At 38.1% G+C, this 23333-nt stretch overlaps 1 long non-coding RNA gene across 3 annotated transcripts in view; it reads right to left on the bottom strand.

Annotated features, from left to right (window-relative positions):
- LOC107313110 overlaps window positions 1-23084 on the bottom strand; it is an 87485-nt gene extending 64401 nt beyond the window's left edge. Inside the window, exons 1-2 of one of the 3 annotated variants that reach the window (XR_004306963.1) lie at window positions 22808-23082; window positions 22167-22266 (exon numbers count right to left, since the gene is read on the bottom strand). This is a non-coding gene — a long non-coding RNA (uncharacterized LOC107313110). Of the gene's footprint in view, window positions 1-22166; window positions 22267-22807 lie in introns of all 3 variants that reach the window. The other 2 variants (XR_004306965.1, XR_004306964.1) reach the window with 2 other exon arrangements.
- Between the last annotated feature and the right edge of the window lie 249 nt (window positions 23085-23333).

Genomic DNA, 23333 nt, shown 5'->3' on the forward strand with positions numbered 1-23333 from the left:
ACATATGAAACAAGCATTACTAAATTAGCTCATAGTGTAACCGGGATAGAGTAAATTAATATATACTTTAATTTACATTTTGGATAACACTGGAAGGCAGGTGGAACTTCCAAAAGCTTTCAGCACTACTTAAACTGCAATCTCTTAAATCAGTAAGAAAACAGACTTTCTCTGAAGGAAATAAAACCAGTGACCATTGAGATCTTCTGGAGAAACTCTCTGTAAGCCAAAAGTGAAACTGAGTTTGTTACTTTGCCTTAAAACACAGACCATATGCCTAAAAAACAATCTTTCTGACCAGTATTAAATATAACCTCTTTCTGAATATACTTTGAGATGAAAGCAAGAATCTTTTTGATGCCATATCTGAAAGCAGTAAAAGGGAATTATATTCTGTATCTTACTGAACTATTTCTAAAGTAGGAAGCATACAGTGCTATCTGATTGTATTACTTACAATTCTGGAAGTGTTGCTGCTTCAGTGTTTTGAAATATGGAACAGACAACCCGGGAGATTATTAAACACTTCGATTTGAGACATTCCTATGAATTTCAGGCAGGCAGCCAGAACTAGTGCAAGCAAATGGTAAAACATTAGGCATTGTTAAATTGCCTTAAAAACATATGTAACTACATTGCTGAAGAAACAATGTTCGCTCTCTTGTGTTATTAAAGATGAACTTTTTGTAGTAGCAGCATCCTGATGCATAGCTGCCCTAGGAGATACTTCCACAAAGGTCTTTTGTGTAACCTTTTTTTTTTTTTTTCTTTTTTCTTTATTTGAGCAAGTTACTTGTCATACAGTGGCTTCCTTTGATATCACACAAAATGCTGCCATAGACCTGTTTTATGCAACAAAAAACCCCTCTTGTATTCACAAAGTCTAACACATGTTTTCTCAGTGGTTCAGCTAGCCTGTGCCTCAGGGTTAGACAATCTCAGCCCAATTCCCAGACAAGATTTCTACCCCAGTGAGTGACAAGTTGCCAGACTCACTGCTTTCCTCCAACATGCTGTCTTAATGGAGAGTGAAAGGAGGAGGTCATATCCTGGTGCAAGAGAGAGAATAAAGCTTTTACAGTACATTATTTTTCCTAACAAAAAAAGGCCTCCCACAATCTGGCAAGTATAATCTGTTCAGATACAAGATAAGTGTCAAGATCTCTGATCTTAGCTGATATACCTAAACTAGACAGCTAGTTCAGAAGATCCTGCAAACAGCACAATATTCATAAAGTAAGCACATTGCATAAATAGTAGTGCTTGTATTTGCAGATCTATTTCATCATGTTTTGACTAAAAATACTATAATATAGGTACTATAGGCACTGGTGACCTGTGTCTGCCTCCTATTTATATCTAATTTACCATATATTGTGTCACACTAAAAAGTCCATGTTATTTCAAAGGTAGGTGAATGCAAATAAATCGTGTGACTTAGTGTACTGTTGACCTGTTCTAAATACTTGTCTTATTTAGCAACATAAGGGATGGATCTGTGTAAATGTTTTGTGTTTTGATCCTCCCTTTCTTTCTGTGAAGTAAAAAAACAGTTCCTTTATCCCATATAATATATCTACACATAATACTTTCAAGGTTGCATTTTCAAATGCATCTTGCACTCACCTCATGCTGATCCTACTGGGATCAAAAACAACCACTGTCACTGACTGGAAACTGAATCAAACCAGTAACAACCAGCTTCAATAATTCTGTTTTCAATATTATTATATTAACACCGAATAATCAAGTAGGTTGTAATTAAATTTCTTTATATCAAACACATATCTAAAAGGATGCGCATTAGAAAAGTAAGAAAAGCTATGTACAATATGACTAAGAAATTATTCCTCGAATCAAAATGCAAAATTCATTCCAACTTTATCAGATCACATTGTTATTCCTTCAGGAACAGCTCACACCTACCTAGAGATCTTATTCATGGATATTTCACAATTATGCTATTGGTTTTAACAGGCAATTTACACACCAGGGAACTGTCAGATATATCTCTAAAGTCAGGAATCAAATGAGCCAGTTTGCGTTCTGATGAAAGGAAGTGCAAAAGAAAAGACACTCTGCCATCTTGCAAATCCAAATTAAATATCACAGTCTTTTCAAAATAATAACCATGTGAACATCAAATCCCCAATCAAGCCTGAACAAAGTCTCTTCTGAGGATAGTTAGTCAGGGAGTTGGTGGGAAAGAGGGAAAGGAAGGAGGGGATAAGCTGACTACGAAAGCCATCAGGAAAAACTAACAGTGAATCTGCTTCATGAATGAACACAATTTACCAAGAATCTGTCTGGCCCAGACAAAGTGAAGCCTTCCTTCCCACTCCCTCCCCTCCCCCATACTGGCTGCAAAATGCTGCAAAAGGATTGTAACAGAGAACCAGAAAAAAACTATTCCTTTGCCTGCTCTTTCTACAGCTGCAAGTTTCCTACCTTGTCACACAGCTGAAGCTGAAGGTCTTAGGAGAAAGAAATCAAAGCTCCTCATCTACTTCACTGGGGATGGCAAGGTAGCTTCTGATAACTTGTAAAACTTCATGTGATCTTTGAGATCCTCCTGTTACAAGTATACATTCATCAGAGATTTGTTCTGAGGTGCAAAGCTTGAAATCTTTGACTGCTACAGTAACTATGCTGGCAAGGTCCCATCTCCACCACTCTCCACAAAGAACATACAGATCTCAGCAGTCACTGAAGTTAAAAGTACCCTCGTCATTTTTATATGCATACACATATAAAGCTAAATGACATGCATTATCTGTATTTAAATGCTAAGAAATTAAGAAAAAATATTCTTAGTATGGGCTGAAATATGAGGCCAAGTAAAAGCATTCACTGACTCCAAGGCATTCTTTTCCCAAAACCTCCAACCTAACTACTGGGAAAGAGTGGCAAGAGAACTGAAGAGGGGCTGTTGCAGTTGTAGCCCATTCATAAGAAATCAGTGAGTATAACCAGGCTGAAGGAGCCATGTCTGGTGAGAGGAATGGTTCCTGTTCAGGACCTGCAGTGTCGTGTGTGAGAGAAAATTGGCTCTGATGAAAGTTACGTATAGAGGACAACATAAAAATGTACTGCCTAGATAATAATGGCATAGCACTCATTTTAATTTCTGAATGTCTGGCTTTCTCCTAGAGCTTTTTCTTTGTTCTCACCTGAATTCTAAAGGGCAAAGTGAGCACCAAACAGGCAGACTAACAGCATGACTTTATTCTAGAATGCAGAAAGCAGGTGCTCCAGGGTGCATGCCTGTTCTAAACTCAGCATCTCATTTATTATAAACTAACACAATGCTCCTCTAGGCATGCTGGACCCAAATAATTCCTTAAAACACTAAATGAATGGAGACAGCTTTAGTACATAAAATAGTGTTTTTACTTAAGGTGAAGCAATTGAAAAGGTCTGATATTTAGTCTCACGTGACCTTTATCAAGGACAGTATAGAACATGCTGTTTTTGCCTTAATAACTCACTATAGCCAGGAGCCTTTGACTTTGATAAAGGTCATTCAGGTCCAAAAAGCTGGCTGCTTTGCAGTTACCTTCATCTGAAATAAAAGAGGCATTCTTATTAGTTGTTCTCATTTGAAGCATTATTTTTAAAAAAGTCATTAAGTTCCAAGAGGAACTTTTATGTTATTCTGTATCAGACAGTCTTTTCTATTGTGCCTGCTAAATTCTCCAAAGCTCTCCTCTCATCAAATATGCTGGCTTCTGATCAGGGAAATCATGTGAGCAGAGATTCACTGATGTGAGTAAACAGAAACAAATGGTGAAGCAGAGTACAAACACCACAATTCTTTTTTTTTTGTTGGTTTTTTTTTTCCTTTTTTTTTTTTTTTTTTTCTTTAATAACTCATTCATTAAGCAATGGAACTAAATGGAAATGTGGGACATTTGTGTGTGTAGTCACACTGTAGTTAAGATAATTAGGACCAGCTGTTACTCTCCTCTTTTTTTTTCTGGAAGAACATAGCATTGCACAAAGCTATCACAGCAAGAAGACAGACATGAGGAAGATGCTGAAGCATGTCCTTAAAGCCTCAATAATTTTCAGTGCTATTCAGAAACTTTCACGTTAAGTCTGTGAAAGCCAATGTGAAAGATGACTTTTCAGAAAGTAATATTGTTAAACTTATGTTCAGATTTTCACCATGTAAATTCCTTGCAAACAATCATTTTTAATCCCCCTTCCTCCCCTTGGTGTTTACCCAAGGCAGGCCACCTTGAACCAATTACAAACATAAGGGACAGAGAGAGAGTTTACTTTATTGTCTGAAGAGGAAAATCCTGTCTGGAAAACATTTCTTTCTAGCACTGCCTGCGTTGTACATTCTGCTCTTCAAAGCACATCTTGAGAAAACTTTGACAAAGAGTTTTTCTTACACAAGTTACATGGATGTTGCTGTGCTGCAAGAAAAATACTTGCTTGGAGACAGACTGCATCCATTGTCTGTTGTGACTCAGTAAAGGTAAGTAGATGAATTCAGACTCCCTCTTCTATCCCTATTTTGTACATAGAGCAAGCTGTGACAAAACGAGGGGTAAGCTTTCCCTCGAGACAGAGGTTAAAGGAAAGAGGTGGAAAAGTAGGTCATCTGCATTTATTAGGCAGGATAGGGCAGCCAACTTAGAGCAAAATTTTGTTACTGGTAGAGGAAGGAGTGGGACACAGGACACAATGTGTATTTCTACTGTAATCTGTTCCAGACTTCTTGGGTCACACATGTCCAAGCTCAAAAACTGAGATCAATTCTTAACAGCCTATGGTTACTTACCTTGGAAGCTATCCCTCAAACTACAATCAACTGCAAATTATTTCCATCTATTAAATACACATACAAAAATAAATATTTGCTTTTAATCTATACTCAGTGAATCCTGCATGACTAACCTCCTTTGATGCTATCCTCTCAAGTCACAATTGAAAATACTCCTAACACAATTTGTTGTCATGGCACAGAAAAGATACTACTGGAACTAGAGAACTAGCATGAAAATAGCTATGCAGATCCTCAACACTAATGAAATAAAATAATACTTCCTTCAAAGTTTTTTGGCTGCAGTACATCTTCTGTTAAAGACCTCAAGAAATTGCAAAACACTTAACCTACTTTTTACAAGGGCAGAAGTGATAGGACGGGGGGGGGGAGAGATGGTTTTAAATAAAAAAGGGGAAATTTAGAAATTAGGAAGATGTCCTCAGCGGGCTATAAGGCACTGGTACATTCTGCACAGGTAGGTGGTCGAGTCACCATCCTTGGTGGTGTTCAAGAAATGTTTGGACACTGTACTAAGAGACATGATTCAGTGGGGAAATATGGGTGGTAGGTGGATGGTTGGACTGGATGAACCGTCTTTTCCAACCTTGGTGATTTTATGATTCTGGAGGTGCTCAAGGCCAGGTTGGATGGAGCCCTGGGCAGCTTGATCAAGAGAGTGTCAAGGGCTAGGATGGGTTTCACCACCCCTTCAACCCAAGCAATTCTGTGATTCATTCTATGATTCTATGATTTCCTGTCCAAAGCAGCTAGGCATAAGTGGAGTTTGAAAATTCTAGATCTGTTCTTCTCAAGAAATCCAGGACAATCTAAACTGGACCTGACCCCTCAGGTTATAAAGTAAGAGCAAACTGCAAAATAGCCCTAATTAGGTATCTTAAATCCATGAAACAGTAACTTAACACACCCTTAAATAGAGACTGATTTGACAACAAATGACTAGGAGACAGTTTCAATGCCACTAGTGGACTTATGCTGATTTCCAGGAAAAAAATAAAACCAGAACCTCTGTTTAGGGGGAAATCTAAGATTAAAATGTTTATTTATGGACAAAGAATTAAAGTTTCAGTTAAGACTAAAGGTAACTTTAGCCATCACGTATCCCATGTCATATGGGCTGACCCCATGATTTCATCAAGCATAAATTTCCAGACTTAGGCACCCAAAACTATGATCAGCTCCAGAAACAGCATGTTTAAGAATCCTTTTAACTGAGTTCTCTTGTGCATTAGAAGAGTCTCGTGTGACCATACTCATATTAATTACATGAAGGTCATAATTTTGACTGGAACAATTTGTATTGCTTTACATGTGCTAAGAAGAAATACGTGGAACAAGGAATATTTTCCTCTAAGCAGAGCTTGCCAGATAGATTACAGGTTCATTTGTNACGTCTCTATCTGCTTCTTCCAATGAGATTTTCAGGACCCTTTCTGTCCTTTAAAAACTCTATATTTGGCTTTGTATTCCTAACCCCACTGATCCTCACTGCCATCACACCACTTCCTTTGCTTCTCTGAGATTCTTCAGGGAAACTGATTCACTTTGGTAAATTTATTTGAAGAATAGATTTTAACAACATTACAAGCTCTGCATAGCCCTACCAGTAGCTGGGGATTACATCAGAGGGGAAATAAAAGTATTCAGAAGCTGGAAAGGTAACAACCTGAGGAATATTATGCATGGATCTTTCCAACTAAAAGATATATTTACTTGCTGTTGAACATACAGCCACTCCTATCCCCCTGAGAGCAAAACCCCTTGTTCTTTATTCCACAAGAACTATCATTGCTGTCCCAAGGGAAGAGCAGAAATAGCATCACATTTTGCATCTGGCTTCCAACTTTCATGCCAAAATGCATGACATATGGGAAGCAAAACAAGTCATAAAAAAAAAGAGAGACAACATCAATCTAATTGTTTGAGTTTGATTCACCGATTCTCAGTTTTCCTCAGCCCAGAGGAAATGTATACCTCAGGGTAAAGATGCAGCCAACTAAATCAGTGTTACTCAGTTTGAGTGGCTGACAAAATCATTATGAGGGTACATTGCACCTCGTCACTGGCTAGGGTATCAAGCACGACATTTGTCTGTTGATGTCTAGCTCTTTAGCGGTATCTACCTGTTAATCTCTTTTGACCTTCCCAAGAGCAGCAGCTATTTTTCAGATAGTCCACACCGCTACATCAAAGTAAGATAATAAGCTCAGCTATATGCTAAGAAAGTGAATAAAGCAAATCATGTGAGGACACGAGCATATGCTCCGTGCATAGGCGGACAGACATCTACATATATAGTTATTCATCAAGTTGAAGTACATATCCTGACTTTTTCCCTATAAAAACAATCTGCGTGTCCTACTCTTTTTCTACAGATCATATCCAGCATTCAGAAGAGACCCTGAGCAGGCACAGACTAATTAAGAAGAAAGGGAAGGATTATAGTTATGTGTAAATGATACCCTAAAAAGGAAACAGTATCAATAATGTAGTAGAAAAATACTTGAAAGGAAATGGATTTTTGATGAAGTCAGTTTTTCAAAGTCTTTCTCTAGAAAAGAGAATAATGCTTTTAAATTGCTATTCATGCTGACCGCTACTACTTGTTAACATTTTGCCCTTGGGAGAAAATACAGCTTAGTAGTACAAGAGCTCTATAATAAGCATCTTTATCTCCTCAGGATTCTCAGGCCCTTTGTTATTTTTTTCCTCTGGAGTCGTACTGTAAACTGCATACCACTTGGGCTGATTCACACAGGCCTTGGGAGGAGGATGCGGAAGAGCAGCCTGCTTTCTCGTGAGAAGTTCAACGTGGTAGAATTCCTCTTCCATTTCAGCAGCTCCTAAAGCCATTTTGCACCCAGCTTGACCTGACAGATGCAACTCTTCTGCTCTCTCTCCTTAATTTGTTTGTATTTGGCTAACGTTCATAGGCTTTTGGAGTGCATGATTGCTTTCCTAGTGGATCTGTAAAAAAAAGTCTGCCTGCTTAAATAACTATGAGAATGATAGCTTGGATGCTCCTTGGAAGCAGCAGAAAGGGGCAGACGAGCTGACAGCCAGCATTCCTGTCCTGCCAGCTTGAAGGATATTGCCCACAGCCACTTAGCATATGTTTGGCTCCAAACTATGGAGCAGGCAAGTCAGAACGATGCACAGAATTCAGATGATTTGCTCTCTGTCTCTCAAGAGAGACAGGGAGCTCTGAAGCTTGCAGGAATCACCTTCATTCCCCAGCTTTCCTTCCAAAAGTCACACATCAGAGGACTAGGAAAAGGAAGTTTCATCTTAAATTACCAGATACTCAAAAGTATCTGGTAGAAAATGCCACAGGGGCCTCCACTCTAAGCTGCCTTCAGGTATATTATCACTTTTAGTATTTGCTACTGGGACAAGACCAGGTTCAGGTTGGATATTAAAAAAAAATAATAATAAAAAAAAATTCTTTGAGTGTTCAAGTATTAGAACAGGCTGCACAGGGAAGTGGTGGAGTCACCATCCTTGGAGGTGCTCAAGAAATATGCAGATGTGGCACGGAGAGATGTGGTTAGTGGGCATGGAGGTGATGGGTTGAGGTTGGACTAGATGATCTTAGAGATTTTCCAACCTTAAGGATTCTATGATTCTGTGAACCTGTTAATCTCAAGCAAAGCAGAAGGAGGACACTTCATAACTGCATACACACATGCGCATTTAGTGAACATTATGAAGTACACTACAGAAATCCTTGACTTCTGTAAGATATGGTAAAAAAAATCTACAGTGCAACAAACTGACCATTGGGAAAACTAGTAGGATCAGAAAACCCTACAACTTTCTTTAGCAACAGCTAACTAATTCTAACTGTTTCTCATTTGTGTAAAAAGATAGGGGACAGTGCCTTCGTGTTTTCACTGTCATTCCATGTTGGAGGTGGTCCGTGGAATCTCCAGCAAAAACACAGAATCCTAAACTATACCAATTAAAGATCCTACTCAGCTAACAATTCCATGCCTTTGCTGCAAGAGCAAATATATTATATAAATCTATAAATAGGCCAATCAGCATTTTTTGTGATGCTCATTAAGAACTTTTCTTTGGCCTCTACATCAGCTTGTGCACCACTTCATTTTCCAATCTGCATGTACACAGGTCTAAGTGCCAGGGGGCAAAAAAAAAAATATATATATATATATATATATATATATATATATAATGCAGAAATAATTGAGGACATCAGATATGGTTAAGAAAAAATCAGGGGTCATTCTACACTTCTCACTCCAGCATAGGCAGAGGTTTCTGCACATAAGGAAGGTAGAGAGAAATGAAGGCTAGCTAGGATCTATAGAGAGCCTGAGCTTTAGCTGCCTTGGAAAAATGTCAGTACACTCACTGAGCCACTGACATACTAAGATGCTCAGAGCAAGGTCCCACAGAACAGCGTTCACCTAAACAAGATGCACATGAGAAATGTCAATTCTAAATCAATCTATATAAACAAGTGATCTGCTATTTCTGGCAAACTGTAGTTCTATGTACCAGTAGAACCACCACTATGATGTGCTGATAGAATGTGCTCTTCTCTAAAGCACTTCTGCAGCACTGTTGATTGCTACAAACATGCATATATTTTGGTTACTAACATGTGACCTTAGAGAGTTTATTAGTGGAAAAAGTTGAGGTTTGAAGAGAGATATGCCTGAAGCAGAGTGTCATTGGATGAATGCTCTGTTTCAGAGGTCAGAAAGCGAAACAAGATGAAATTAGCTAAAGGGAACCTAGAAAGGAGGAAACATAACACTGGAGTTGTGTTCTTTATGACTTTGTTATGGCATATGAGAACTACGCGAAATGCTTTTCTTCTGTTTTTGAAGGGATGCTTTTCCTGTTTAACTTCTCATGATACAAACCTATTTATAAAAATGGGTGACAAGAATGCTTATACATAAATACAACCACCTAATTAATTGCAAGCAATTTATATAATCTAACAAGCACCTGGGCCTCTGACTTGACAGCTTGCTATTTTTATTTTTTTATTATTTTTAACAATTAGAGGTAAAATTTTACTTCAAAAGCTGCAATAACATGCTGTCTACACAGAATTATTAAGGTTAGACAAAGTTACCAGTTTACAAAATGTCTTTGGCGACAGAGTAGGGCCTTTTAACAATTAAGTGGCTGTGATTGTTCAAAGGGGATTTCTTATGAAATGTAAAATATCCATTTTTGTTTTTCTTATATCTAAAATTTCACTCTACACACTTTCTCCTGAGTAGTTATCAGGCTTTCTTCTGGGCATCGCATTCAGTGGGACAGAGGTATGATACTGTGCTATGACACTGGAGAGTTGTTCAGACCCCAACAGACTGTTATTTCTAACCACTACTTCCTTTTGCTTCAGAAAAATGATAAACAGGCTGAGAAACATCAAGAAACAAGAAAGACAATCAAGGAATGAGAAGTGAGATGAACAAACTTGTTCCTAATTGGCTTAGCCATCATCTACATTTATGACTTCAAGCAGCAAATAAAACTCAAATCTAGCTTTTGTAAGCAGTACAAAATTTGCAATGCCTTTTAAATTAGAGACATAGTATTTAAATACTGAGGGAAAGACCAAGAGTCCAAGTATTACCAAAGTAAAAATCAAATATTTTGGAAGCATGTGAATAAATAAAAAGAAGGGAAAGAAAAAAAAAAAAAAGAAAATAAATAAATAAAGAAAAAAGAAACAGCAAAAGTCATTTTAAAAATACGACAAAGACCTTTGACAAGCAACTGTTAATATATGGAAAAGAAATAAATCTTGAACATACCACATTCTGTGATCTAGAAGACTAAAATAACATTTGGAGAGTCATGAATCAATATGAAACATTTCAAAATTGTTGGCTTTCCCCCAAACATTTCCTAAACGACATATTGTGGGAATATTCTTTGCACAAAGTATTCTAGCTGTCATACAGTTGGTAGCTTCCCATGAAGTTGTAGTTCAAATATTACTGTAAATACAGTATGTTTAACAAATTTATTACTAAAAAAAATAAAAATTTAAAAAAAAAATCTCCTTCAAGGATACAAAGACATCATTCTGTAAGAACACTCAAAAACATCTGCCCCTGCTTTTTTGAGGCTTAGAAGACCAGACATACATGGGTACAACAGCACCTCAAACTTGAATATACATCTGCCATAGCCAGCATCATCCTCACTGACTTACACTGAACTAGATTTTAGTGCTTTTTGGGGGGGGGTAAGTACTTTTTAAAGCAACAACAAAATAACCAGAAACTTTACGAAAATGAGATGCCTTTTTTATGTGACATGAAATGCATTGCTTGTCTTTGAAATCTCTCCTTCCGTTTTCCTTCAATACACAGATCCTCTATCCACCCTCTCATCCCTATTTTTAAGCCTGTTTTTAATTATTTTTCTCTAATCTTCCCCCACATAAACAAACTACCCATATGTAGCATGCAAATCCACCGTGGTTAGCATATGTGAGGAATTTGCCAGTGTTGAATTTGCTGAATCTTTAAAAGCAGTCAAAATGAGCAAGTCTGCAAGCCCGATGTCAGAAAAAGTAGTTGTACACATATACCCTATTCACAAAAATAATTTCAAATGTTGCAGAATACCTTCCCAGTCCATTGAGGCAAAACATATGTTACTTCTGCTGCTGTCCATCACTTTATGAAAGAGGCTGCCACTTTGGCTTATGCTCAGTAATACCTTACTCCCCAGGTAGTCCTATTCAAAACTGTGAGACAACGCAGCAAATAGTATTCTCAGTATTAACAGCAGCAGCAAGCCTGTCCCACTGTCAATCATCTATAATCTGTGCTTTTATTTATAATAGTATGAAGAGCTGATATGTATAGCGACAGTTTCCAGTCTTGGTGCAGTAGCCCATTGGGCAGTAAAGGGATTTAGTGCTCCAAGTGCTGCAACAAATCTTGTAACTGCCCAATTATCACTTGATGGCCACCACTCTCTGGCACCCTAGGGGCCATGTCATTGAAGATACGCTCTGTTTATGTTAACTTGGTGTCAGGATGTACAGCATATGTCTATGAAGCTGGATGAGTGCCCTTTTGCAGGATGTTCTGTACATTCACATTGTGAGGCCAAGAGCCCTGAAGGTGTTGAAAAAGAAGAAAAGGCCTTTCATAGAAAGCTTAATCCAATTAAAGCATATTAATGAAGGTTAGGATCATCTGTCACATTACCCAGACACATCCTTTCATGCATCATCATCTGATTACAAAGTCTGATTTTCTTTTAAGGCTTTTCATCTTCACCAAGAAAATGTGATGGGAAATTCAACACTTAAAATACAGACGGCTTAGATGGGATTTCTATTTCTTTCTTTTTCTTTTTTTTCCCTCTCTCTCTCCCTGAGAGGAATATGATGCTTACTTTAAAACAGAAGTAGTCTCAACAGCTGGTACAAACCATTATGTATCTAGCACAACCTAGAGAGCTACCCTAAGTAACACCTCCCAGATTTTTGTTTGAGGGAATCCAAAAATCTTAACACGGAAAAGTAAGGGAAGGAAAGAGAGAAAGACTGAAGCATGATACACTACAAATGAATAGAGGATTTGGGGCTCTATTGCTGCAAGAGTTGTATCAGGCTAGATTTATCTGATAGCAATGAGTGCGCCTTCCCATCATCACCACATTAAACAATTTGAATATCTGTAAGGGAGAGGTCTGCCTCCTTGATCAGAAAAGAGAAAAAAGCACATTGTATACAACACTTTTCATGATGCTACAACAACGCAGATACGAGAAGTTGAGAGCTTACACAGCAACTGAGAAATTTCCCAATTCAGGCGCACCTGTGGGCACAGTGAAATAGCACTACCTTCTATCATTCTCCTCAGAGCAATTGGAGACTACATATCTCTATGCTAAAAAGACAAACTCTAGAACTAGGAGGGGTCCAGTTTCCAAAACTTGTGCAACAAGTAAATTCATTAAAGATCATCATGATGAGGAACATTTTAAAGAAAAAAAAGAAAAAAGAAAACAAACAAAAACAACAACAACAAAAAAAGAGGAAATTCAGTAATAACACAATAATGCCTTCAAAATAAGTGTCTGTCTCAGCATTATCTCACAATGGAACTATGACAATTTCTGACTCTTAGCCCTTCAGAGGGTCACACCTAGTGCTCTGCAAAGAGCTCCAGTCTCACAACATAGCTGGTATGAAAATATTTTTGCACCCCCTACCCATGTGAGTGCAAATGCCAGTTCCTCACATCATCTGGCAGTGAATCCACTTAGGCTGACCTTGTATGTAAGTCCTATTGCCTAAGGAATCACTCTCAGGAGGTGTTCTGCTTCCTTGCACTCCCTTTCCATACACTACAGAGTATTACAATGATCCCATTCCTCTCCCTCAACCTTCAGCTGGCCTTTGTGTCTTTTTGGACTTGGAGCTGTTGCTTCAGACTGCATGGAGACTCAGGAAGGCAAGATAACACGTAATTTTTTTGCTTCTCCTCGCAACAGGGATGGTGTTTGTTTTGTTTCTTATATGTTTGCTTCTGTTATTATAGTGGGGTTTTTTTTGCTTAGTTTCTGAAGAAATCATGAAATGCCACATGAATATAGTGCCCACTGTTGGCTCAGTCCAATTGCTGTTGTCATTCTCTAAGCACATATGCTGAAATTTGTGCAATCTGTGTTCTGATATTTACAGTACTGAGTCTGAAACAAAAAGGCAAGCAGCCAGACCTGTTGGGCTTCTGACAGAATTACTGAAAGGCTGGAAGGCTTAATGAAATAGGTAGGGAAGAATTTGCTCATTAGCATTCAAGGAACATCTAGAGCCTAGAAGGAACATTAGATTTTAACAGATATCTTCTTTGGGGTTTATTAAGCTAGATGTGTACTTCAAGCAAAGAAAGCAATGCAGTGTGCATGATTGGTGTTCTTAATTTCTCAGCTACATTTAACGTATTAATGAGGAGCACACCCTGCTGAGGACTACATACTTCTGTGAAAGTCTGACATGGAACTTGACAGAACAGGCTTCATCTTACATTAATTTGATATCTCACAAGCCCTGAAATTCATGTTTTTTAAAATAAAAGCCAAAAACAACTTATCTCAGCTTTGCTCCTTAGAAGCATGGAGAAGACCTGTCTCCAGTTTTCAAAAGTAAAACATGAGAGTACTTTCAGCTAGGAAGATATTTACAAGACTCGTTGATAGAAAGCTAAAATTTAAGTAGAGATATGAAGAAAACTGAGTTGTTTCTACCTTCTTCCTACTTCTCATATGTCAAGCAACAGTGAGTACTGCTGCTGTACCAAGGGACCATTGTGCACACAGGTACCATCTCAAACTACCACCCACTAACCTACTGTGGACAAACATTTGCCTGCAAGCAGATGTAACTCCTACAGCTGATTCAGGAACTGGATCACCCTATGAAGCTTACTCCACTTTTCCTAAGCAGTGCCTTTCTTTTTCATCATGTTTCAAATCTAGTCTGTGGTCAAAACCACTATCAACTTGCCCCCCAGAGCACCTGGGTACAAGGTACAAATATTCAGCACGTCAAAGTCAGCCTAATTTAACATTCAATATACAGTACCATGATAGACATTTAGGAATCTATAGGCAACTTGCTATATACATTTTCTCTATAGTTGAGATTACTGACAATCGAGCAGCAACTAAATCATTTCACTATTAGCAGTTAGCTATTTTACAGGAATGCACACATGTTCCCTTAAGGCCTTCAGTGATATGTCAATGTCCTGATGCACAACCTTACATTAGCATTCATTTAGAAAGTATAGATTTGGCACAAGTGTGTCCCACTCAACTTGTGGATTCAGAAAACCTTAAACTTTGGAAAACTTTGAATCCTATTATAATCCCTTTCTAGTGTTATCCTGTTTCCAGTTATCGCTGGTCACATTAATCACTGCACAAACGTAATAGTTAAATTGTCATTTTCTGAAAGAAAAAGACTGTCCTTGTGACAGGCTTACATTTCCATGTACCCTGTTTTATACCAGTAGTAGCAGACTTGACAAAGAGTATGTGACCTGATTTCCCAGATGTCTGTAAATGTACTTGGCATTGAATTTTAAATCTGACTGAATTCAAAGCTCTTCATATGAAACACAACTCAAGTTAACTTTTATCTCTTTTCTTCTTTCTGTCTCTCAGCAGCTGTTCTTCTTTTATTATTTCATGTGCTATATTCAATATGCAAAGTTTCCTTGTTTGTTAGAGTGCATTACACTTTCTAATGCATCTGTCATGTTGGAAAACAGGAAAGTAGCATAAAGCCTCTCTTGTGATTTTTTTCTTTTTTTTTTCTTTTTTTTTTTTCTTTTTTTTTTTTTTTTTCCAGTTAATGGAAGGCTTAGTTAGAGAGGAGGGAAAAATAAAAAATAAAAACAACGAAAGGAAACTTGCCTCTAAGCATCTACAGAACTTAGAAAAGGGTTCCTTAGCTTTATGAAACTTTAAAAAAGTAAAATACCAGCGAATTTAATGCTTATAAATGACAAAACATGAATGGCTCGGTGAATTCTCCTTAAAAGGATGATTTTGAAGCTAAGGCACAAGATAGACAGCAGACCTGGATTGTGTTCTACATATACCAAAGGCTTTACTGGTTAACCTCTCAGGCTATGCCAGCCCTGAGGATATTTAGACAAACAATCCACATCAGCATCTGATCCAACATGGGATCCTACAGAAGAGGTTTTTTATATAAAACAGCTAGATTCACTTTCACTCTTTAGATAACTCTGCAAAAACTGAGCCAAATCAAATTCATACACAGCCCAGTCCTGCCTCAGAAGTCTTTTCCAACCTAAAGCTTCCTAGAATATAAATCCTTTGAGCAGACAGATGAGCATGATTGGGCCTAGGCATTTCTTCCCAGTAGTCAGAATTTACTGGGTTCTGGGAGAAGTCCAGCCCAGGCGCCATGAGATTGCAAGCAGGCTAAATTCACCCTCCCTCAGCTCCAGCAGCAAAAGTTCACTGACAGATTTCTGTACTGACTCTGCACCATGTCCATCTTATAGTACTCAGCATCTCCACGGTACATTGCACAGAACTGAGCAGCTTTCACAAATATCTACACTACAAGGCATTCTCAACAGTAAACAAAATCAAACAACATCATCAACGGACATTTAAGTTAGTTATATCACTGGTTGTCAGAGTACACATGAACTATGTTCACATATGAATAGTTTATATATATGCACAAATATATATATGGAGTGCTGTGAACACATATGAATATTTTTGTACATTTTTTGAAAACTTGTCTCAGAGTAAGTCAAATGTTTTAGTTTTTTTCTCCCTTTACAGTAATATTCAAAGAGCTACCTGTATTCATTTGTACAAATGGCTGTTACTTATTTGGTAAGAGCAAAATAACAACAGAAGTTATCATTATTGTAAGCCAGAGAGCATGTAATGCCAACTCTATCCACTGTCACTGGAAGTAAACCAAAACATGCTAAACCTCAGTTCCAAGAGCACATCTGCAACCAAAACACAAAACAATTCCACAAGCATGTGCTCACAAAAACACTCACATCCTTGACCAATGTTCTGGCAAGTTTTGCTTATTCCTTCTGATTTCAACAAAATGTCACTGGGACCAAATTCTCGGCAACTCTGTCTGGCGCCTCAGTCTGGGCTTCTACTGAAGGAGCCAGGCAACGTGTTGCAAAGTGCAGATCCAGATTATTTCACAGTAATTTCTCAAAGATTGGATCTTTGTTTTGCAACAGAGTGATAACAGATCTAACATTATCATCTCTGAAACAGAATAGTTTTTCCACACATCGCTTCTTCAAGTCCAAATATTCCCTTTGGTTTCCAGATCATGCATGAATTTTTCCTCAGTTTCTTGGGGCATCAACAAGAAAAACAGACTCTACAGACTAGGCTACAACACAGATGTTGTCTGATTTGATTCAAAGTTTAGTGTTGACGGTACCTAGCGACGCTTAGCAACTGAGCTACAATTCTGGCTGGTCTCTGCAGTGTGGTCTTACTCAACAAACGGTAATTCTGTTGAAACTGGGTCAGAGTGAGCTGTGCTTTAGCCCTCTGCGTGACTTGCCTTTTTTTAAAAGCACAGGGGATTCTCATCTCTGGGCACAGTCAAAGCATATTCCCTGCAGGACCCACTGAAAAGACAGAAGCCAAAGAGTCACACATAGGCCAGAAGCACAACACAACCTTTAAACACACTGTAGCATCTTGGAAAGTCAAAATACGAACTAGGTACTCACCTCATAATTTCTTTTTTCTTGCTACCAGTCTGCTTGGTGTTTCACACTGTTACCTGCATATTCTGTAAATAAATACTTTTTCATTTCCCAATCTACCTACACAATAAAATTTTCAAACAATCTGATGTCACAATTTGAAAAGTTATTTGAATGCCTTAAATCATTTTGAATCTCTAGTCACCTCTTAAATTCGAGTCTGAATGACTCAAAACTACATCTACAGTTGGGAAGCATGCACTAAGCGTGATCTTAACTTTAACTATATAGTTGCCTAACCAATATTGAAGCATATCAATAAATTGTAGCTAAGATTAGATTTCAGAGAGGCCAGCATTCTGAGCTGGAAATTCCTCGGGCAATGAGGATGGACATGAGGGGGAAGTTTCATTTTTCTTTATAAGTGCCAAACATGCTGCTCTCCACTGCAAAGAAATACATATCTCTTTGCAGAAAGATCAGCCATAAATTCTCCCCAGGATCTGGAGGCAGTTTTAAGGACAGCAGGGAGCTCACCAGCTTTTAATTTGCTCTTCCATTATGAGATTGGAGGAACCCACATCCAAGCTCTCTCTTTTCCTAAGCCCAAGCACTAGCAAGTAACAATTCTGACACTGCTTTTTCCTTGAACAAAGAATATCAACTGGAAAAAGAAAACTTGTGAGTAAGCATGCTTACATTTTCGAAGGTCAAAGTTCCTAGCTTAATCTCAAGGGTCATTTGTCGGCCTGCAAAACTATTTAATGATTTTTGTGGCAGTAAGTAAAGTGAAAAAGAAGGGGAAAATACAATCTCCAAATTAATGTTCCTTGGATTTTCTTTGGACAGTCCACTCAGACTTTAATGAATATAGAGAAAGAGCAAGCATTGACTGCAGGAAAGACTACCATGAACAACTTTTCTCATTCAGATACATCATAAACATTGGATCTATCTAAAGTGCCCAGTCCTTAATCCACCAAATATTTAATTATTCATGTAAAAGAGTAACCATTTCAATAGGAGCGGTTCAGCAACCTCCAAGCTAATGGCCATGAATAGCCTTATACCTGAATTATTCTAGACAAGGTTGGAGCTCAAATCCCCTCTAAGCAAGTATTCAAACCACCATTAAAGGGCTGGTTTTCTGCAAAGTCTCTCTGGGTGATGTCCCTACTCAGACATTATCAATATGTCTCAATGCCTTCCGAATCAGGTCTGACTTGGCGCACTCTTGGCAGAAAAAAATTACCCAACCCAGACCACAGTCTTCTGCCCAGGACAGGCTACACTGAGACTAAGTACTTTAGAGCACTGTCATGATCATCCTTCACTTTGTCTTGTGAGTTCCTCCTCTTTCTTCTACAGAGGTAGGAGATACTCCAGGTGGACAAAGCTGAGACTGAAAGTTGCTTGAAAACAACTCACTCTGTGCTAGCCCTGATGTGACTTTGCAGTCCATAACATAATCCGCAGATCGGGTCTTAAGGTATCCCTTTTTGTTCAAAACCATATAAGGAAAAAAACATATCCTTAGCTCCCTGTGATGTATCATCACCAGCAAGCAGCAAAGAGGGCATAGATAAATACTATACTGTTAGTTTGTGAGGCTGCTTAGGTTTGAGAAAAGTTGCTGTCACTATTGCACGAGCATTCACTTAGCAGTGTATCTTCTGCTGTTCAAAACCACTAAAAATAATACATAGACTTCAGAACAAAGAACAGTGCTTGAAATACAGTTTCACAGGTTCTGCGGTATATTTTACAAAAATTCTTTACAAAATTACGTTTTACCACTGAAGCGCCGTCTTCTTTCAAATTCCTGCTCAGATCTGGGAGCAGGGATAAGAGTTTACATCTCAGTTAATATCCCAAACCTAGCAGCTCCATGCGTGATAGGACTGAAAAGGGGCAAACAGAAATGCAAGACTTTTATTAAAATAGCAGAGGCAGTAGAAATTAAGTGAAGAAAGAGAGGTTAAAATAGTGAAGAGAGGAAAGAAAGGTTGCAAAAGCAGAGAAGCAGGGAGAATATTTTAGAGGTAGGAAGGGCCAATAGCTTCTATCATGCATCTGTACAGAAAGTGATGAGCAGATGGAAGGTTTACAACATGTGGCATTTAAAGAGAAAGTCAATGTTTAACAGGAGTTCTTCTGTCTTTTAGAATATTGATTTTTGAAAATAAACACCCCTTAAAGACCATACACACATGAAAAACACTCAAAAGCAAGATAGCTGCGGTTCTGGGTTTTAGTATACTAAGCAGCTGTCTCAAATGAGGCTGCCAGCAGCCACAAGTGCAGATATACACAAGTGCAGATATAAACTTAAATGGGTAGAAACTGAGGAATGGTTTATCTCGGTTGTTGAGGTTATATGATTTTCATAACTTAAATTAACCTTAAAAGTCTATCAGCAATTCCCATGGGTCATGGGAACATTACACGCATAGGAAAATCCAGTATGAGGTTTACTTGTCAGGGCTACAGGCAGGAAGCAGTCTCTAACATTCTCTACTTAGGATCTGATGCAACTGAAATGAGCAGGACATCCTGCAGTGAGTGTTCGGACAAGATGTGCACCAGCCACAAAAAACATTCCATGCCTCCTGCCCTATCACAAGCAACACTGCAGACATGGAGCACATACTGCTTCTCTGTAGCAACTGTGCACCTGCATTTCATGCCTTTCTCCTCAGAGACAAATGAAAGAGAGCTGCAAAAAGATATAATCCATAAAGTGTATAGTAGGGTGCTTCATAGCTCATCTGTGCTTACAACAGCTCTCTAGGCTGCAATTGTTGCTCTCTTAATAGGGTGCCTGCGCATATATGCAAGTATTTATCAGATCGAGGCATGGGAGAATCGCAGTACAGTTATCAATTTTTACATGAAAATATCCATTTCTATATGAACACATTTTTCAGATGTTACTGATTTTATAATACAGAGGAATAGTTTAGAAAGAGTTTCAGTACTCTGCAGAATATAATGATGAATTTGATCTCTGAAATTTCTGAATGATGCAGCAAATACTTATTCAAGCCTGTAAAATGTTGTGACTCTGACCAAAGTTAGTACTCTGTTACCAAAAAAAAGAGAATTTTGCTGCCATCTTGGAAATTAATTCTAAGGTACTTTTCAAAATAGTTTCAGCCCTCTTTTTTTTAACAGTGATATTTAAACTGAGTGCTGTATCTACACATCAAGCCACCGTGGCCTAAACCACCACATATTAATAAGCAGATATGAAAGAAGGAGCAATATCTCAAAAACACTTTCCCTTTCAGAAGGAAAATTTCTTTTTCTGTTCCTTTCCTTAATCTGAAGGATATGCTTCTTAGAAATTGAAAAAACACATATATGGAAAAATATAACAGGGAACTTGGACACAACAGAAGGTCATCTTTAAAAAACTCTTAAATTCCATGCTATAGAAGGTCATCCAGTGTTATTGACCCCTTGTGTCTGGTTATAAACCTTGAGTTGCTTTGGAAAACTATTACAAACAAATTTCAATATAAGCCTGGAAAGAAAATTAAATGAAACTTGCACCATGCAGCCAGAACCATAAATTAAATCCTAAACATTCATGCCCCCAAAGAGTCAACAACCTCAGTCCAGATAAAGGGTAGTTTATTTTACACACTCTGAGAGTTACTCAGATGTCCTAAATTCCATCTAAGCCCCTGAGCATGGTGTTTCCTTTTGACTAAATGTTTTTGAAAGCCTGAAGCTAGCCAAGAGAAAGCAGCAAACACAAAGACTCATGGAATTCTGGCTGCATTAATAAGCCCTAAATGATAAAGGTCTTTTCCCTTCCAAAATTTTTCCCCTGAGTAAAGCTACCTTACTCAAAGCCCCTGTCAAGAGGTTCAGTATCTCTGAGTGGAAAGGAATTATTAAAAAATGGGAGGACTGACAGTCATCCCACAAAGTCTCACGCTTTCCTTACAAATAAAGGAAACAAATCCTTGCTGAGTACAGCATACAAAAGCCAGCAGTGTATAGTTCAGTGGAGCAAGGAGTACTGTTTATTCACAAGTTGCAAGTACATATCCCCAAAAGAACTGCATGATCAGAAGTACATGAACTTGAGTCAGCTGAACTGTTTCTTTCTACTTAGCAACTTGTGTTCTATATAATTTCTTGAATTTCAAAATCTCTTTGAAAAGAGACTTGGAACTAATAGAGCAGCTGCAGAACATTGCTGCTATGTACGTGGTTCATTGCACAGGCCACTGTAGAAAGTATGTGATGAGAAACAGATCCTCTATCTCTAAAACAAAATAAAAAAGCCAGAATCACTTCATGATAACTAGGCATGGTTTTGCATTATGAGCCATTCTTGAAGATGATTTGAGCAAGCTACAAAAACTCAGCACAGCAGCCAAAGAAGCTATCTATCTGTAGAATGCTGGGCAAAGAATTTCTTTCTGATTTCTTTCAGTGTTCCTCAGCAGCTTACTCTGAAGCTATCTGATTTCCTTCTATGCACATATTTAGAGAACTCAATTCTCTAAATACAGATGTTTAACTTTCTTTTTTTTTTTTAATTGCAACGTATCACCCAGTTTTATAGTTTTAAAAACAACACTAAAATCACCTTGTTTATTAATTTCACTATGTGTTCTGCTCTCCCCCTACTCCTCTCCTAATGACCTGGAGCTGTGAACAGGCTGTTGTTCTGACACTACAGGGTATGAATGGCCCGTTAGTATTCAAAGTTAGTGCAGACACTGGTTGTTTGGCACCCCTGAATTTATGCCCATCTGTCAACATAGTTTTGTTCCCACTCAAACAGTCATACGTCAGTTGTAAGAGTACTGGCACCAGGTGTAAGTTTAGACTCTGCTAGAGTGTAAAGAAAAGTTTTGCTTTGCAAGAAACTTCTATGATAGCAAGTAATCAAAACATATGGAGATTACAGACTCAGATTTGTTGACACTTTGAGGCATAATGCCACAAACAAATGCTTTTATCCTTAAAATGTTTCATTTGCTGAGAATTTACATTTGAAAAGCCTAATTAAGGGACAATATCGTCCCCAGCAGAAAATAAGCAACCTCTACAAATTCAGTGGATATCCTTTTGAAGTGAGCTGGAAAACGTACCCTCACATAAGGCTTCATTTTGTTAGTGGAAGCCTGGTGTTTCTTCTTCTTTCAAATAAGCTAGAAGCATTCAAATAGGCAGAGGCTAAGGAAAGTCATCCTGTGGAAAAAAAAAAAAGAAAATGAAAAAGCAAGTTTTGCTTTTGGGGAACAACATTTTCTTTATTCTGAACACATTTCCTATTCAGAAGCAAAAAGAAGGCTTACTCCTTTGACAATAAGCAATTTGAAATTTTTCTAAGACTGTGAATCTCATTTAGAGATTAAGGACATGAACATGCATTTGTTAGGTACTAAGTACATTTGAAAGATTGTCTATGAGAGAATAAGAAGCATCCAAGTCTGAACTCTAACAGAAGTCTTACTTCAGTCCCTCTCCAGTTATTCAAGTAAGTAAACTGCATCCTACTGTCAGGGGGCTAGGGCACTCTAATGAGAAAAGGGTTACCCCTTACAATATCCTGAGACTTGATGAAGGAGAAACAGAAGGCCAATGGGACTTAGCTGAACTGGACAGAAAAACGACAGAAAGAGATTAAAACTGGAAAGGTTGAATATAGCAAACTCCAGTCATGCCTTGGATACACTGAAAGGAAAAGGTACACTGTTGTGTCAAAAGGACATGGGAGTTCAAAACATACCTCATAGATTGGCTCCAGTAGTTGGATCTCTCCTGGTAAGCGTAGCCCTGACTAATGAAATTGGTATCTCCCACCATTCCTTTTTGTCCAGTGTACCTTAAGTAGAAATCATTTAGGCAGTTGTTCTCACAGAATTGATTTAATCTTTCTCCCCATCTGTACTTTCTGAAACCTCCAGTTTTCTCACTCTATCTATTACAGTTAATTGTAATGAAAATGCCATGGAGATAGCAGTAGGACAAAGAGAGCCTGGGCCTCTTTACCTGAGATCCCTCAAGGGCAATCTGTCTCAGCTTGTGCATGCTACTTGCACTTTGGGGACATATGCTGCAATAAACAGACGTAGGACTCTTTTCCAGTAAATTTTGGGAAAGACAAAGGGAGTATTGGAGGAGTGCCTTCTTTGACAGCAGGGTGATTATGAGTGACTGATAGCATCACTTTAGTATTAGCCTACATTCTCAAGCAGCAGGATCTGGATAGAAAACATCACATTTGCAAGAGAATTTTGTTCACAAATAGGTAC

This window comes from Coturnix japonica, chromosome 4, assembly GCF_001577835.2.
Source record: "Coturnix japonica isolate 7356 chromosome 4, Coturnix japonica 2.1, whole genome shotgun sequence".
Classification (NCBI taxonomy): domain Eukaryota; kingdom Metazoa; phylum Chordata; class Aves; order Galliformes; family Phasianidae; genus Coturnix; species Coturnix japonica.